This window comes from Uranotaenia lowii, chromosome 3, assembly GCF_029784155.1.
Source record: "Uranotaenia lowii strain MFRU-FL chromosome 3, ASM2978415v1, whole genome shotgun sequence".
In the NCBI taxonomy this organism is placed as follows: Eukaryota; Metazoa; Arthropoda; class Insecta; order Diptera; family Culicidae; genus Uranotaenia; species Uranotaenia lowii.
Window position 1 is genome coordinate 219371328 of NC_073693.1, and position 15730 is coordinate 219387057.

Sequence of the window (15730 nt, forward strand, 5' to 3'; positions counted from 1 at the left end):
TAGCTGATCGGCGCGGAGCCCGAACAGCCGAACGCATACACTGAACGGAGTAGTAGAGAAAGTTAGAAATCGCACGCACTGTTAGGTAGGCTAGAAAGAGAGAATGAATAAGAAGGAGTAACTGAAATAGGATCCGAGAATCATGATACTGTACATACTTATCGATTAAATGCTAGCGAAATGAATTACACGTTACTTATCAATGAAAGTAGTAATATATTTTTATGAACTCCTAATTTATGATGTTTGAATACAATAACCTGCTAAGTCTATCTGAGAGTTTTAATTCGGGATTTTGAAATTCCATCACTACGCGAAAAGGATTAGAATTTAAATTTTAATGTTGAGAATTTTAGCTCTAGCAACTTCCACTCACAGTCGCCATCTGGTGCCGAGTAGTTTCGTGGACCTATGATGATTAATTTTCAGGTATGAGGGATTTCTACTGGGGGATTTTTGGAAAACTTTCTAGAATTTGAATATTTTTGTGAGTTGGCCGAGTTAGACTTGAGTTCATCGGCCGCTGATTTTGGCAAGTCGAACTGTCTCGATCCTTCTTACCTTTTGGAAGAGCTATAAGGACTCGCCTTGCGGAGAGTCTCAGCCGGGCAAATTAATCTTGGTGTGTCGGCCCTTTTAAGGGTGGCGCATAAGCGACACGCTTGCACCGGATCGGACAGTTTACGGCTACAGATTTGGCGCCCAACGTGGGGCTCGAACCCACGACCCTGAGATTAAGAGTCTCATGCTCTACCGACTGAGCTAGCCGGGCTCAGTCGTTTGGTGAGACTTACTGTTGACGAATTTTCGTAGAATATTAGTTTTCCTATTGAATATTGGGAGTTTTACAATTTTCTGCATCGGAACTTTGTACTGTGGACTGTTTTGGTTTTCAAGTTGTTTTTAAATATGGCGTTCACTAATTAGTGTTGGTGTAATTTAATGTTTGTGATGTTGTGTTTCGCTTCTTGGTTTTGATTTTTTTCTAAACACTGAAAAATATTTGTGTATGTTGAGTGTAAAATATCTGTATCCTTTTTAATGTTAACTTATGATGACGTGGTTTTGATGTGGCAGCTTTCCAGCATCATGAGTTTGTTTTGATTGTCTCCCCTGTCGATGATTTTTACCTTATCGATGTTGAACAGGTGGTGCATAGCTGCTTCATGTTCCAATAATGCTGTTTGCTGCCTCAAAGTTGATATCTCGTAATCCTGGTCGGTGCATCCTCTGTCCCACAGTCGTTTTAGCTCATTCGTTTGTGTTCTATGTTGTGACATCCGTTGTTTCAGTTTTGCTGTAGTACATCCAATATAGCAGGCGTTACATTTCCGTTCGAAGCTGTTTGAATTTTCGGTTTGGTCTGGGTTACCATTGCATTCAATCTTGTACACAACATTAGTATGATCGTCGTGTGGAGTTTTGTCTTTCACGACCGGTAGAAGTGAACCGATCGTTTTGCTTTGTTTGGTTGCGATTTTAGTATGTTTAAAATTATAACCAACCTAATCCAACACAGAAACCCAATGACAGCAGTTCAAGATAAGCAGAATCAAACTTAACAAGAAAACGACACTTTATCGATGACCATCAACCAAATTCGAAGTCGATTTTCACTAAATTAGCAATAAATTTTAGCCCATGATGAAGATCCAATAAGGATCGAAACGTTGGAGTAAAAAACAGTCGTTTTTACTTAAAAATCCGAGACTCATAGCCGTTTAAAAATCCTTTAAAAAAATGAGGTTTTAAAATTTTAATTCAGACTAGTAATGCAGCGGAATTAGAATCCGGAATGAGACCTGAAATACTTGAAAATCTCAAGCTTCATATTCAGGGTCAAAACTTTTGATTTGAGTTACAAGTTAGAGTTTAGAGTCTGATAACTTTCTTATAGTAAGTATGAAAGTTCACGTTTTAATAAAAGTAAGTAGTAAGTAAGTTATTTCATGTTAATTAATCCTTTGCATTGTGTTATAGATAAGTCGACATTTGTGCAAAATCACAGAATCACGTTTATTTTCCATAAACAAAAATTATTTTCAATTAAAATACCTTGCTGACAAAATTGAAATTTCAATTTTATTCTCAATTTAAAATTTTCGCTTTAGATTTGTACTGGGAACACGTTATTTCTGAACCTTAATTCTTCATTCTCAGAATTATTATATATAATTTGGATCTGAATTCAATTAGGTATCAGTTAAGAAACATGAATTGGACGTTTTGAGTGAGATAAATATATTTATTCAAAAACATTATAATTTCCGTTCTGAACCATGAAAACAAACTTTCAACTTTAACTTTCAGCTCAAAATCTTTTTGAAATCGAAGTCTTTATTATTTCAATTTTAATTTTATATCCCAATCCAAGTATGGGTTTTAAATTTGAGTATACAGATTGATTTTTTTTTCTTTTGAAATTTGAGTTACTTATAAGCTTTTGCACTTCCGAATCTACTTTCTGAAGCTAACAGCTTGATATATTAAAAACTAATACTTTCGAACATTAATTCAGTTTAGATTTGCGGATATTTGTTGATTTTTCATTATTTTGGTGTTAAAATACTCTGAAGATTATTTTTTGAAGCCTTGAGTTTGAAACTTGTATCAAGACTTTGGAAATAAATGTTAATCTGAAAATTTACCCAGGAACAAAATCAATTTAATTACCAAAAATGACAAAATATTACAAAAAAAAATTGAGACAAAAATAGAAAAAATATTGAAAAAGAAAATTAAACATAATCAAAAAGGCAAAAATAACAAAAACGAATGAAAGAGCAAACTTTTATCGGTTCTTCCTACGTCCCTGGTATCCACCATCGTAATGCACCGGTTCACAATCGTATGTCATATCGAACCATCTTCATTTGTAAGTTATCAAATGCCAATCGAATGGCATTTCCGGATCTCCGGAGTCAGTAGGTAGATTGTATGGAATACTCACTCAACGGTTTTGACAGTCAGCTTCGAGGGCGAAATGTTGTTGGCCAGGGCATGCTGATGCATATGCAGCGCCGCCAGCCGGAGGGCCACTTCCGGTTGCAGTTCCGGGGCAAACCGTTCCTGGGTCACATCGTTGCAGCACTGCAGAAACAGGTAATCGAGAGCGTTCAGATCCTTCTGGGCCAGGCCGGCAGCCGAAACTGGCACGAACGTCACCCGGAACAGACACCGGAGTTTGTGGGCCCCGGGACGTGCCGCTATCTGTTGGTGGGTGGGCGAAACAGAAAGAAATTCAAGCGTGTAAGCAAATCAAGTTGGTACAATCTCCTGAACATTGGGAAGGGTTTTTTGCGCATCTGCTTCACCTGGACCCCGGATATGGATGAGGTTCACCACACTTACCCTGGCAACTGTTTCCTGGGGGTCGAGCAGGGTCAGTTTGTTCCGTTTCAAACTTTTGACGTGCTCGAGTACGAGACTGAAATGTTCGCCTGCGGTTAGGCAAAGTTTATCACGTAGCGATGTTACAACATCCTGACGGTCGAAAGAGAGAACGAGAATTGGTTGAGAAAAATTCATTCAAACAAAACCATCTTGTTTGCAGACAAAAGATAAATTTTATCGCACTCACCTGTACAGTAGTTGTCGAATCGTATTTAAACGATTTGGTTTGACCGTTTTCTAGGAAAACTTTGAGCACGTTCGCCATTGGGGGGACACACAGATCCCCAAGGGAAAATGCGGATGGCTGTGAAGGGAGAAGCAAAAACGAGACGAGATAATGTGATTAGTATGAATGTGCTTAGAGCTCAACTGGTGTTTTATTTGCGAACAGGCTGATTTGCGTCAAACGGTAGGATCTGGTATCTGGCAATTCTAGTCGTTTTGCATTGGATTATATGACATCTGCGGATGGACACGGATATTTATTCTTTCGAAAATGAGGACACTCAAATGAAATGCTATCATAGGAATAAAAAAAATCTTTGTATAGTTGAACTGTTGAATAACTATTAACTTATTTTTGTATGTCGAGAATATTTCAATACAATTTTGAGAAATCTTATATATCACAATGTGCTACTACAGTTCTACTAGTCTCAACAGAGTAATTTGGATGAACTGCATCTATAAATTAAACAAATCATAAAAACACTTTTTAAATTCGATTTTTAGTTTCAATTTCACTTATCTGAAATCTCAAATCTTCTGTTTATTTTAACTCCGTTCATTGATTCTTCTTTAAGGTTATATTTGAAAATTTGTTGTATGTTTTTTGGAGATGAATTATTCAAAATGGTTGAATTGTAAAAATAAATTTGCCACAGTTGATGATAGTTGAGAGCTTTAGTCATATTTCAGATTAGATCTCGGACTAGACTATCATGGCCAAAAAAAGGAGAAATTTTGGAAGTGAGACTCCTTATGAGTGTTTATGAACAACACAACTCTTAAGCCGCCGACCGTTAAAGTCGTTAGCGGATAGCGTTAAAGTCTTCTAAGCCAGGGTCAAGAGATCGAATCTTGATCACGGCATACATAGTCCACTCTTTGGGGGCTGGTGGTTTTAGCTTTTGTAAGATGTCAGCAACCATGTCCTTGAAAGATGTACGCCTATGTGTTTAGTAAATTAGATCTCTAGTTTCACTCCTATATGTGTGTAATAAAGAATTCTATTTCATATTTTTTTCAAAGTTATTTAAGAATCAATACTCAAATTTGAAATATTAATCTATATATTGACATCTAACTTCAGCAACAAATTGCTGATATATTTAGAAAAATCATGCAATCAATTGAAAACAGATGAATGCATCCTAATACATTTTGTTGATTTGGTCAAAGAACTGAGTTGTGAAAATTTTGAGGTATTCCTGAATCGGACATGATTCCTAGTTCCGAAATGTAATATAAATGAGGTCTTGGAGCCAAAGGGGTATAAGTGCATAAAAGGTTATTTCGAGAAAACACACTTTAAAGTTGTTGTGTTTGGCCATTTTCCATATATTTTTCGAAAATTTGTATTTTGCTCTCGAATGTAAAAGTATGTAAACAAAATTCTTAAAATCTGAAAAAATCACCAAATATAGTTTGAAATATGATGAATCGTTTGGCATCATTAACTCGTATCGACCATTTTGTCACTTATACCCCTTTGGTTCTGAAGGCCTTAAATGTAATATAAATGTAAAAGCAAAGGCAAAAGGCAAAAGGCAAAAGGCAAAAGGCAAAAGGCAAAAGGCAAAAGGCAAAAGGCAAAAGGCAAAAGGCAAAAGGCAAAAGGCAAAAGGCAAAAGGCAAAAGGCAAAAGGCAAAAGGCAAAAGGCAAAAGGCAAAAGGCAAAAGGCAAAAGGCAAAAGGCAAAAGGCAAAAGGCAAAAGGCAAAAGGCAAAAGGCAAAAGGCAAAAGGCAAAAGGCAAAAAGGCAAAAAGGCAAAAAGGCAAAAAGGCAAAAGGCAAAAGGCAAAAAGGCAAAAAGGCAAAAAGGCAAAAAGGCAAAAAGGCAAAAAAGGAAAAAAAGGCAAAAAGGCAAAAAGGCAAAAGGCAAAAAGGCAAAAAGGCAAAAAGGCAAAAAGGCAAAAAGGCAAAAAAGGAAAAAAGGCAAAAAAGGAAAAAAGGCAAAAAGGCAAAAAGGCAAAAAGGCAAAAAGGCAAAAAGGCAAAAAGGCAAAAAGGCAAAAAGGCAAAAAGGCAAAAAGGCAAAAAGGCAAAAAGGCAAAAAGGCAAAAAGGCAAAAAGGCAAAAAGGCAAAAAGGCAAAAAGGCAAAAAGGCAAAAAGGCAAAAAGGCAAAAAGGCAAAAAGGCAAAAAGGCAAAAAGGCAAAAAGGCAAAAAGGCAAAAAGGCAAAAAGGCAAAAAGGCAAAAAGGCAAAAAGGCAAAAAGGCAAAAAGGCAAAAAGGCAAAAAGGCAAAAAGGCAAAAAGGCAAAAAGGCAAAAAGGCAAAAAGGCAAAAAGGCAAAAAGGCAAAAAGGCAAAAAGGCAAAAAGGCAAAAAGGCAAAAAGGCAAAAAGGCAAAAAGGCAAAAAGGCAAAAAGGCAAAAAGGCAAAAAGGCAAAAAGGCAAAAAGGCAAAAAGGCAAAAAGGCAAAAAGGCAAAAAGGCAAAAAGGCAAAAAGGCAAAAAGGCAAAAAGGCAAAAAGGCAAAAAGGCAAAAAGGCAAAAAGGCAAAAAGGCAAAAAGGCAAAAAGGCAAAAAGGCAAAAAGGCAAAAAGGCAAAAAGGCAAAAAGGCAAAAAGGCAAAAAGGCAAAAAGGCAAAAAGGCAAAAGGCAAAAAGGCAAAAAGGCAAAAAGGCAAAAAGGCAAAAAGGCAAAAAGGCAAAAAGGCAAAAAGGCAAAAAGGCAAAAGGGCAAAAGGCAAAAGGCAAAAGGCAAATGGCAAATGGCAAAGGGCAAAGGGCAAAGGGCAAAGGGCAAAGGGCAAAGGGCAAAAGGCAAAGGGCAAAAGGCAAAAGGCAAAAGGCAAAGGGCAAAGGGCAAAGGGCAAAGGCAAAAGGCAAAAGACAAAAGGCAAAAGGCTTCTTTTCCATATCAGTACGATTTTTTATGAATGGTTTTGGAAGCAAGGTTCTCTTCCGTTGAACTGGTCTCACGACGTTTCGAGGGCCGGATTAGATTAAACCGAATGCCATTCGTAAAACCATCGGGGATAAATTCGATAATGGCGTCAAAACAAGTTCTTCATTGATCCGCCCCAGGTAACTTATTAAACGATAATAAGCATTTTTTATAATTGATATTTTTTTCTACAAGATTTTACAAGCTGCGTTGCAGAACTTCCGGAATAATGTGCATATGTTGTTTCTCGCAAGTATTTGTGCCAAAAAATAGTGACAATAAATTCAATTTTCTGTAAAATTATGTTTAATTTTCATTTTTATACCAACTACCATACAATGCATAAATAAATATTGTAAACGATTAAAATTTCATTTCGATTCTAAACATCTTTCTAGTAGCTTTCATCGTCACATCGCGTTGAACTCAGTAAAAATTCACGTAAATGATAGGTTATATTTCTAATGCATGAATTCTAATTAGGGGAGTGTTTTTTACTTATTTTTTTCTGTACAATTTGCGTGAAAATCAATTGGATCAAAATTATATAGTTTTTCACGTAGCCGCTACGTGCAGATTTTTTTTGCGTGTATCTCAAAAACAACTGAACCGATTGCCACAAAATTTTGCACATGTAAACATTACATTATTAGTAAGTGTCACTGAGAATTTCATCATCCGTGCGTTCAAAAGTTATTCATAAATAAAAGTGTTGCATTTTTTTCGAATACAGTCCTTCTTTGGATCAACATGTGACCCTAAGAAAACAATCCGAACAAATATGCAAATAAGAAGTCTGCTTACACCATGTCAAACGTCAAAAAATCACATTGTGCTTAAGAAAGTTGAAGTTAGAAGCTGCATATTGCGCACAAGGAAACATTTTTTAAAGATTTTTTTAAAAGGTCATGACCACAAAAAATGGCAAAAAGTAGTCTAAAAGCCGTACTATAATGTAAAAATTTGAAAAAATATGCATTTGAAAGTTTACGTTTTTTGACACCTTTTCGCATTTTTCAATTCTCTAAATACGATGCATAGAATTTTTGACAAATTTTCAAAGGTAGCTGTTTGTTTAACGTTTTATCAATTTGCGATTTCTCAGATATTTCAACACCTAAATTCAACTTAACACTGGATTTTGAGGACATAAACGAAAGAAAAAAAATTATATGCACAAGAAGGGTGATTTCACTAGCGCTGCGATACTTGACAAAAATGTTTTGTTGTTTTAAAAGTTTGTTAAAGACGTCGACTACCCTAAACTCAAGGGGAAAACGCTTATGCAGTCGTTACAGCTATGCCGTGACCAAGATTCGATCTTATGACCTCCGGCTCAGAAGACTTGAACGTTATCCTCTAGACCACGGTCGGCAGCAAAAGATTTGGATTTCAAATGTAACTAGTACACATTCAAATTGGGTCAATTTTACATTTTTTTCCTTGAAAAAATTTGATCGAAAATCTATGATATCGTTTTCATTATTTTATAAACGAAATCTATGAAACATCGATTGAAAACCTGTTGAGTGTTTTCTCGAAGTTGTTTCCGAAAGAGATGCCCCTTGCCGAGAACCATTCCCTGGAGCTACCAATTAATCTACAATATCCGAAATCCGCGAGGGTTGATCTCGGTGGATCAAAACCCAGCTGCGCGATACTTCCAAGAAGGCCCTCGCCGTACTCCTCGGTTTAGAAACAAAAATAAAACAAATTTCATCGCCCGGACCGAGAAGTTGTCCAACTAAGAGACCAAGGAGGGAGTGGCTATTTACCCGGACCTTCAATTGACTTTTCCCTGACATTAAAAAAATGCTCCCTGCCTCGGTGGAAAGCTGGCAGGTTCGTGTGCCGCAAGGATCTCGAACCTAAAAGTCCGTGTCGTAATGGTTAATCTAGATTTTTCTTTGCAGTGGGCTGTTTTTTTCCTTTTTCTACTTGTGCCCAGGTCAAAACTCGGTGGCCGACCCCACATCCTCCTCCTTACTTTCGCTAATACTTTGATTATGCCCTACGGGAAATTTTCCTCTTTGCGCCTCGGCCATTGCCTTGTTTCCGGGGTGTCGTTTTGGGTTTGGTTTTATAAATAAACGGTAACGAGGACAAATCCGGCTCTGGTTCCGGTCAGGATGAGTACATTTGCGCCTGGCCGGTGGCGTGTCGGCTGTTGCTTCAGATTCGTAGCCTGGCTAGGGTAAATGCATCTTCATCCAAGAGGAATTTCGTACTGTTAAGGTACAAATTTTAGACATAATTTTAGGGCTAACATTAACTTTTATTAAGTCAGTATTTTCTCACGGGTAATAATTTTAAGATATTGAAAAAAACTCTGATGTTTCGAACAAAAAATTCATAAGCCAATAGTACACCCATCCACACTACATAGGTGTTCGTCCATGTTGAGGTGTTGGATCTTAATCAAAATTTATAGTGGCTTTTTAAACTTGGCCTTTTTCTGTTTTCGAGAACGTTCTGCTCTGCAGATTGGCTGCTGAACGTGAAGTGGGTCCAATTTGTCGGTGGCTTCCGACCGCATCCGGACAAGTGTTTAAATCGAGCGCTGCGCTGTTCCTTTGGTTTGATAAACGATTTCATTTATTTTGAAGACCAGCTAATCCGCATCATCATGAAACAGTTTAGGAAGCAGTTTTAAACGGTTTTGAGGTGCTTCTTGGAATTCGAAATTCAATGCAGTGTTTTAAAAACTTTAAAATTAGAACAAACATTTCAGGAAATGATTTGAAGCATTGTTTTTGTACCTTTTTTCCTTCAATTAAAATATCTTAACTCTGCTAGATGCAATGAATTTGCTTGAAAGAATTTGCTTAATTGTGTAATTTGAAATAGGAGTGAACTTTCAGAACACTCTTTATGTTAGTCTGCTCGATCCAACTATAATTTTTCAAGTAAACCTTCAACACACTCTTCATGTGTTCCTTCTAATCCAACGAAAATTCTTAAAGTTAACCTTCTGAACACTCTTCATGTTAGTCCTCCCGATTCATCGATAATTATTCAAGTGAACCTTCAGAACACTCTTCATTTCGGTCCTCCCGATCCAACAAAACTTTTTAAGTGAACCTGCAGAACACTTTTCATGTTGGTCTTCCTGATCCAACGAAAATTCTTAAAGTGAACCTTCCGAACACTCTTAATGTTGGTCCTCCCGATACAACGAAAATTCTAAAAGTTGAACCTCCAGAACACGCTTCATGTTAGTCCTCCCGATCCAACGATAATTCTTCAGGTGAACCTTTAGAACACTTTTTTTTTATAGAAAACGAACACAAACACATACAGGATCTCAATGAAACGTGATGTTTCCTCGAAGAGATTCCTTTTTTCTTAACTCTAAGCGTACATCTTTCGAGGATATGATGGCTAGCATCTTACAAATGCTAAAACCACCAACCCACCGAAAGTGTACTATGTATGCCGTGACCGGGATTCGATCTCACACCCTCTGGCTTAGAAGACTTGAAGGCTGTCCTCTACGCCACGGGCGGCGGCCATATGTTGGTTGGTTTATGTTGGTCCTCCCGATTCAACCATAATTCTTCTAGTGAATCTTCACAACACTCTTCATGTTGGTCCTCCCAATCCATCGATAATTCTTAAAGTAAACCTTCAGAACACTCTTCATGTTGGTCCACCCGATCCAACGAAAATCCTCAAAGTTGGTCCTCCCGATCCAACGATAATTCTTAAAGTGAACCTTCAGAACACTTTTCATGTTGGTTCTTTCGATCCAACGATAATTCTAAGAGTGAATCTTCAGAACACTTTTCATGTCAGTCCTCCCGATCCAACAGTCATTCTTCAAGTGAACCTTCAGAACACTCTTCATTTTGGTCCTCCCGATCCAACGAAAATTCTTTAAGTTATCCTTCAGAACACCTTTCATGTTGGTCCTCCCGATCAAATGAAAATTCTTAAAGTGAATATTCAGAATACTCTTCATGCTGGTCCTCCTGATCCAACGATAATTCTTAAAGTGAACCTTCATAACACTCTTCATGTTGGTCCTCCCGATACAACGATAACTCTTCAAGTGATCCATCAGAAAATGTTTATGTTGGTCCTCCCAATTCAACGAAAATTCTTAAAGTGAACCTTCAGATCACTCTTCATGTTGGTCCTCCCGATCCAACGATAGTTCTTAGAGTGAATCTTCAGAACACTTTTCATTTTGGTCCTCCCGATCCCACGATAATTCTTAAAGTGATCCTTCAGAACACTCTTCATGTCAGTCCTCCCGATACAACAGTAATTCTGCAAGTGAACCTTCAGAACATTCTTCATGCTGGTCCTCCCGATCCAACGATAATTCTTAAAGTGAACCTTCAGAACACTCTTCATGTTGGTCCTCCCGATCCATCGATAATTCTTAGAGTGAACTTCAGAAAACTATTCATGTTGGTCCTCACGATCAAACGATAATTCATAAAGTGATCCTTCAGAACACTATTCATGTCAGTCCTCCCGATACAACAGTAATTCTGCAAGTGAACCTTCAGAACATTCTTCATGCTGGTCCTCCCGATCCAACGATAATTCTTAAAGTGAACCTTCAGAACACTCTTCATGTTGGTCTTCCCGATCCAACGATAATTCTTAAAGTGAACCTTCAGAACACTCTTCATGTCAGTCGTCCCGATCCAACGAAAATTCTTCAAGTGAACCTTCAGAACACTCTTCATGCTGGTCCTCCCGATCCAACGATAATTCTTAAAGTGAACCTTCAGAACACTCTTCATGTTGGTCCTCCCGATCCAACGATAATTCTTAAAGTGAACCTTCAGAACACTCTTCATGTTGGTCCTCCCGATCCATCGATAATTCTTAGAGTGAACTTCAGAAAACTATTCATGTTGGTCCTCACGATCAAACGATAATTCTTAAAGTGATCCTTCAGAACACTCTTCATGTCAGTCCTCCCGATACAACAGTAATTCTGCAAGTGAACCTTCAGAACATTCTTCATGCTGGTCCGCCCGATCCAACGATAATTCTTAAAGTGATCCTTCAGAACACTCTTCATGTTGGTCCTCCCGATCCAACGATAATTCTTAAAGTGAACCTTCAGAACACTCTTCATGTCAGTCGTCCCGATCCAACGAAAATTCTTCAAGTGAACCTTCAGAACACTCTTCATGTTGGTCCTCCCGATCCAACAGTAATTCTTAAAGTGAACCTTCAGAACACTCTTCATGTTGGTCCTCCCGATCCATCAATAATTCTTAGAGTGAATCTTCAGAACACTTCATTTTGGTCCTCACAATCAAACGATAATTCTTAGAGTGAACTTCAGAACACTATTCATGTTGGTCCTCACGATTCAACGATAATTCATTAAGTGATCCTTCAGAACACTCTTCATGTTGGTCCTCCCGATCCAACGAAAATTCTTCAAGTGAACCTTCAGAACACTCTTCATGTCAGTCGTCCCGATCCAACGAAAATTCTCCAAGTGAACCTTCAGAACACTCTTCATGTTGGTCCTCCCGATCCAACAGTCATTCTTAAAGTGAACCTTCAGAACACTCTTCATGTTGGTCCTCCCGATCCATCGATAATTCTTAGAGTGAATCTTCAGAACACTTTTCATTTTGGTCCTCACGATCCATCGATAATTCTTAGAGTGAACTTCAGAACACTATTCATGTTGGTCCTCACGATCCAACGATAATTCATGAAGTGATCCTTCAGAACACTCTTCATGTTGGTCCTCAAGGTCAAACGAAAATTCTTACAGTGAACCTTCAGAACACTATTCATGTCAGTCCTCCCGATCCAATAGTAATCCTTCAAGTGAACCTTCAGAACACTTTTCATTTTGGTCCTCCCGATCCAACGAAAATTCATAAAGTAATCCTTCAGAACACTCTTCATGTCAGTCGTCCCGATCCAACAGTAATTCTTCAAGTGAACCTTCAGAACATTCTTCAAGTTGGTCATCCCGAACAAACGAAAATTCTTCAAGTGAACCTTCAGAACACTCTTCATGTTGGTCCTCCCAATTCAACGACGATTTTTAATGTGAACCATCAGAATACTATTCATGTTGGTCTTCCTGATCCAACGATAATTCTTAAAGTGAATATTCAGAACACTATTCTTGTCAATCCTCTCGATCCAATAGTAATTCTTCAAGTGAACTTTCAGAACACTCTTCATGTTGGTCCTCCCGATCGAACGATAATTCTTAGAGTGAATCTTCAGAACACTTTTCATGTTGGTCCTCCCGATCAAACGAAAATTCTTCAAATGAACCTTCAGAACACTCTTCATGGTGGTCCTCCCAATTCAACGACGATTCTTAATGTGAACCATCATTTTATTTATTTATGATCCAACGACAATTCTTAGAGTGGACCTTCAGAACACTCTTCATGTTGGTCGAAAATTCTTTAGTTTTGAGGCTGGGTTTTTTAGTGAAAAACGAAATCCAAGTTCTATTCCACATATCGACATCACATTCGTAAACGGTTCCAGCGATCGGAAACCAATTCATCAATTCTTTCTTCTTGTTTTCGCAACGTTATGCAAGGTCATGCGAAATCCATTAAGCTCCGACCACCGAACAAATTACCTCAAGAGCAATTGAATTGAACCTTTGGCTTCCTCCAGCTCCACACTTTTTGAGTAGGGTAAGTGAAAAGGAAAGCAGCAGCGAAATAAATCTGGGACCAAAGTTTTCCTTTCAATTTCGATTTGGTCCCTTACACGGAAGCTCCATTTTGCTCCCGATTTTCACCCACTGCCCCAGGAACAAAAACGCATTTCATTTCACCGGAAATCGTTCACCAGAGGGGTTCCGACGAGCGACGATAATAATAACGGGGAGGGATTGGATTTCTTTCTTTTTTTAAAGAGAAAAATAAGATGAAGTGGCGACAGTTCCGCTCCTTTTTTCCCCCCGTTGTGGACCGTTTTAGATTGTGGTGGGGAAAAATCTTTCATGCCTCACCAAACAGCATCCAATCGTTTTTTCCTACTAAAAAAAATTCGGACAGCGAGTAAAAGCTTTTTAGCTATCATCTGGTTGGTGGTTTTCATCCTTCGCTTCCAAGAAAAGCATTCGGCTTCCACTTGCTTGGGTATGACGAATGAATGAAGAAGGTATAAGGGCCCGTGTAACAACTTCCGCTCCATATTCCGGGGATAAAATTACTTACTTACAAATCCCATCTCGGGCGATCCGGTTCAAGCCGATCCGGAATCGAAGCGATTGGGAAAGGTAATGAAAAACCATAAATCCCCGTCCGAGGATGATCAATTTTCAATGAGCTCGCCCTAGAACTGTTACTGTTGGTTTCTAGGAGCTGTTAATCGGACTGTAATATGGATTGCTTATCAACATTATGAATGGTTGGTCACTAGAAACAGTCTTTGAGGCGATTCCTGAAGGATTAAAAACGTTTTCGCGAAAGATTGCTTCAGAGTTTGTTGATCCTTGGTCTGGATTCCCTTGATGGCAAAGCCGAACGAGGACAGGGGGGAATATTCAGTTTTAGAAATGAATTTACCGTAGTAATGGTAAGCTACTTTATCGCAAAAGGTGTTTAAGAATAAGCGTCAATAAACATGTCAGAAAATTGGCTTTGGAATTTTGAACGAATTCACTCAAGCCCTAAGACATTTCATTTTAAGTAACTATATGACGTTCCCACATTGATACTAATTTTTAATTGTAAATATTGCAATTTAATAAACCTTTTTAATTGAAACTCAAATCTTGACACAAAAAACCCCACCTAGTCTTTAGAATGGGTTTTTATTGAGAATTTTTTTTTTGGGTTAGTTAAAGACACATTCATGTCATTTGTGTCTTTTTTTTTTATTAAAAAATCAGGATTTGAAGCCAACAATTACTACAAATTTCCATTACAAAATTGCTACTATTATAAAATACTCTTCAAGAAATCAATTCCAGTTTAAACTTTAGTTCGTGTTTCTTGTTCTTCTTAATGCACAACTACACATTCATAGGGGGTTTGATAAATTACACAAGTCCTATAGGAAGAGTCTAATTTAAATCAGACACTAAAGAAATTTTCTTCCTATCTGGCTGATACTTGAAGAAATAGATAAAATGCATTTTAACCCACCCCCCCCCCCCCTGGGGCATTATAAGCACCCACCATAAATCGGGACACGATGGGCATTTTCTGCCGTAGAATCTAGCAGCGAATTCAGCTCGATGAAGTCCCCAGCAAACATTTTCGTAGCTATATTCTGATGCTGTTTTAATATAGGGGAGAATGAGGATACTTGATCCCTGCACTCAGAAAAATACTATTATGCATGCCATAAGATTCTCTTATGAAGTGGCGCCATAAGAAAAATCATTGAAACTCATAAGATTGTCTTATGACGCGAATGAATTCTGAAGATGAACACCTAATCCAATGAGGGTTTGTAGCTTTTCATAAGATGCTCTTATGGAAACAGAAAGTCAATTCTAATAAGAATAATTAATGATATTTTACGTTGAAAAGATTCACTTTATTGTTTTCCGAATTTGTTTCAAATAAAATCATTCAAAGTGTCATCAGCAGCACATCAACACCTCGGCTCCAACAAAGATTTTTTTCGCCGCATCCGATTCTTCGACCTTCCGTTTTTAGCCGGTCAGCATACTGAAAGTAAACAAAAAATAATATATTTTAGTTTACAAATATATTAAGCATTCACATCAAAAACATCAACTCAAACTTACCAATCAGAAAGATCACAATGACATTCAACTGTTAAGGAAAACTTATAACTAACAATCGAAAGCTTCGTACCGCTAGACGATGAAAAACTTGACAGAATGAATGAATGTGTTCATTATATTTTCACAATGCCCTTTCTTCTATTTTTCATAAGATGTTCATATAAAAACTGAAGGAATTTCATAAGACTCTTATGAAACACAATATTACACTCTAAAAAGCGGTTCATAAGACGCATCTTATGAAAATTATAATAAGAATTTGCCTGAGTGTGGGGATACTTGATTCCTTAGCTATATCTCGAAACTGTAATGTCTTACAAAGATCAAATGATCTAGAAAAATGTGCCAAAATGAGTAAAATAACAATGCCCGTAGTTTACAAATTTTTAACAAAATAATTGTTTGAGTAATTGAACTGTTTGAAAAATTTCACATAATGTAACTTGAAGATCTTTTTTCACCACTTTGAAGTGTTCCTTACATGGGAAAATTATGAAAAAAATATTT

At 37.6% G+C, this 15730-nt stretch overlaps 1 long non-coding RNA gene and 1 other non-coding gene across 2 annotated transcripts; both read right to left on the reverse strand.

Moving 5' to 3' along the window:
* Positions 1-699: 699 nt before the first annotated feature.
* Positions 700-772, reverse strand: Trnak-cuu (transfer RNA lysine (anticodon CUU)). Its single transcript has one exon. It is a non-coding gene; the product is annotated as a tRNA-Lys (tRNA).
* Positions 773-14987: 14215 nt separating this feature from the next.
* Positions 14988-15485, reverse strand: LOC129755631 (uncharacterized). Its single transcript, XR_008739294.1, has 2 exons — positions 15224-15485; positions 14988-15143 (listed from the first exon to the last, which is right to left on the reverse strand). It is a non-coding gene; the product is annotated as an uncharacterized LOC129755631 (long non-coding RNA).
* Positions 15486-15730: the final 245 nt, after the last annotated feature.